This window comes from Lactuca saligna, chromosome 4, assembly GCF_052625555.1.
Source record: "Lactuca saligna cultivar CGN05327 chromosome 4, ASM5262555v1, whole genome shotgun sequence".
Lineage (NCBI taxonomy): Eukaryota > Viridiplantae > Streptophyta > Magnoliopsida > Asterales > Asteraceae > Lactuca > Lactuca saligna.
In genome coordinates this window covers 182,144,268-182,147,126 of record NC_136420.1, presented here as the reverse complement: position 1 = coordinate 182,147,126, position 2,859 = coordinate 182,144,268, and the positions used below count along the sequence as shown (strand labels likewise).

Genomic DNA, 2,859 nt, shown 5'->3' with positions numbered 1-2,859 from the left:
AACCCATGTGGGGCCCACATGAGATGATAAGCTCCAAAAACGTAATCTTCCAGCTAGTATCAAACCCACGTGCATTCCTTCCCACTCTCTTCTCCTTTATGTGCAAGAATCACCAAGAGAGTACAAGTAAGGGGTGTAAGAGTATGGACTCAAAGTGGTGTGAGTATGAGTTTTTCCTATAAAAAGAGGCATGAGAAGCCTCATAAACTCACTTAAATTCATCAGCTTCTTCTTCTCTCTCAATTCCCTCTCTCACAGTTACAATATTACCACCATGGATCACCTCCCCAACCCGTTCCTGCTATTATTTTCAATCACCACAGCCCCCTCCCTCCTTCTTTTTGGTCTTCCCTGTTGAAATAAGCAAGAAAGAAGCATCAGAAGGCCACCGGGGTAGCCTCCTGCCACCACCGAATCACCTTGCTGCCGGCCATCACCCACCACCCACTGCAACCTTCAAACAAGCACTTGCAACACCCAAGAACTTCATCCCTAAGCTGTCATTGCTATTAATTTCGATCCCCAAAAGCTTCTACACAATTCCTGCATCGAAATACTATTGAGAGAAAGAAGAAAGTAGGCAGCAGCACCGAACTACCACCTCCGTCAGGCCCCCCGTCGCAACTCACAGCCACCACCAGCACCGCCGGTTTCTGCTGCTGCTCCACCTCTGTGAGTCATCACCATCCTCCCTTTTATTTTTCTTTTGTTCTCATTAAGTTAAACAAATCAAGGACCACTGTATATATATTTTGGTTGTGCCTTCGGTGTATCACGGAAACGAAGAAGACGAATAGGAGGTTTCCCTCCTGTTTATGAATCACATACACTAACATGCATGCGATTTTACCACATACAGTCCCCTAAGTATGATATTATCCAGATTCAACCCCTTACTCCCAAAAACTATTTTTTAAACTAGGTCCCAAGTCCCAAACATACATTTGAAATATTCACAATCTACCCAAATTTCAAAAAATCCTTTCAATAGAAGCTCAAAATGTTAAAATAGAAATTTCATAAATTGAATTTATATATATATATATATATATATATATATATATATATATATATATATATATATATATATATATATGTACATTTTTATATTTGATTGTTGTTAAATCTTAAATTATAAAAATTGTATTTTGATTTAAATAAATTTTTGGTATTTATTTAAATATTTTGGGAAAATAATAAACTAAATTTTTAGAAAAATTTATTTAAATGGTTTATTTAAATAAATTTTGAGATAATAAACATTTAGAAAAATTATAAATCATTATACTAGTTCAAATACCCAATCTCTACCTAATATTGATTGATAACAAATATTTCTAGGAAATTGGATTTATCCCGGAAATCACGACCTCTCGGCAACACATCTCGACTTTCAGAACTACTCGTTAACCACCCGATAAGGTGAGAGTTACGGCCCCTTTTCAATATTTTATTTATTCTTGGGGGAGAATACATGTGATAAATAGTATTTATTATGCAAATACATATGTATTATATGATATGCATGGTACAATTTTAAAAGTTACAAAGACTTCCATATCTAAATACTATCATGTATAAGGCTTTACACACTTGTACAAGATCATTATGTTAAAATACATATCTCTATAAGAGAGAGTAATTTATACTTTTATAAATACATCAACTATACTCGACTTTACAAATACTATACTACGAAATTCATTATGCCCGATACTTATCTCTAATTAAGTTAGGGTTGAGAGTTATTCACAAACTTTTCGTTAATGGTTTTTGAGTGAGACACTACTATTCATTAGCTGAGTTTAATCACTTAGCCTGCCCTACACTGTTATAATCGTTAATCTTCGGAGCAAGGTACATATATATATATATATATATATATATATATATATATATATATATATATATATATATATATATATATATATATATATATATCTATATGGGGTTGACAACCCCACCTGCGGTTGCTAGCCACAACCATCGACTGGTCAATCGAAGTAGGTGATATGTGTATACGATCGTTACTACGACGTCCAATAAAGCGTCGTAAGGAGCGGTACATTTCGTCCATAGCTCGATTATAGAACTCATTAAAAACATTAACACGAATCTCTCTCACTTTTTCATTACAACCATTGGTTTGGTTGCTGTCAGAACTATTTTTAAGTATAGTGGTTACTTATACAATGGATATATTTAAATTTTCATGAAGTTATTAAAAACATGTTTTCTTTAAAAGCATGAATTTATTTATAAAAATACTTTTTGACTTTTAAAGACTCATGACAAGCATTGCTTCAACTATTGTTATACAAAAAAAAATACTTTATGACTTTTGAAAGTATTATTACTGCGGCTAGCAGAAAACTTGTGACTCTCACCAACGTCGTGTTGACTTTTAAAATACATGTATTCTCAGGAAATCAGTGAAATTTCGGGCACACTCAGAAGATGGAAAACATGGCACGCAAGTACTTTAATTTTATACTTTTGAACTATTATGCCTAACTGTTAAGGAAAACTCGTATTATTATTTTATTACTATCTGTAAGAACCTTGTATGAAAACATAAATATGTAATGAAATGTTGTTTTTTTTATTGTTGTACTTGTGCTGTATATTTAATTTATTTGTGATCCATGAACTTAGTCACACAACCCGACATGTTCCGCCGCCTCGGCCGGGGGTGTGACAGTTTGTTTATTGTGGGTATCTGTATGTTGCACATTTTCCCAAGATATGCTTTGTCACACCCCAACCACTGACAGAAACATCGAGGTGCATGACATAAATCAATGATCATAGTTATTGAACATACATTGAACATACATTGAACATGTAACAACCTAAAAA

At 33.7% G+C, this 2,859-nt stretch overlaps 1 long non-coding RNA gene across 1 annotated transcript; it reads left to right on the top strand.

Moving 5' to 3' along the window:
- Nucleotides 1-587: 587 nt before the first annotated feature.
- LOC145043490 (uncharacterized) lies at nucleotides 588-2,522 on the top strand. Its single transcript, XR_013681040.1, has 3 exons — nucleotides 588-672; nucleotides 1,342-1,422; nucleotides 2,426-2,522. It is a non-coding gene; the product is annotated as an uncharacterized LOC145043490 (long non-coding RNA).
- Nucleotides 2,523-2,859: the final 337 nt, after the last annotated feature.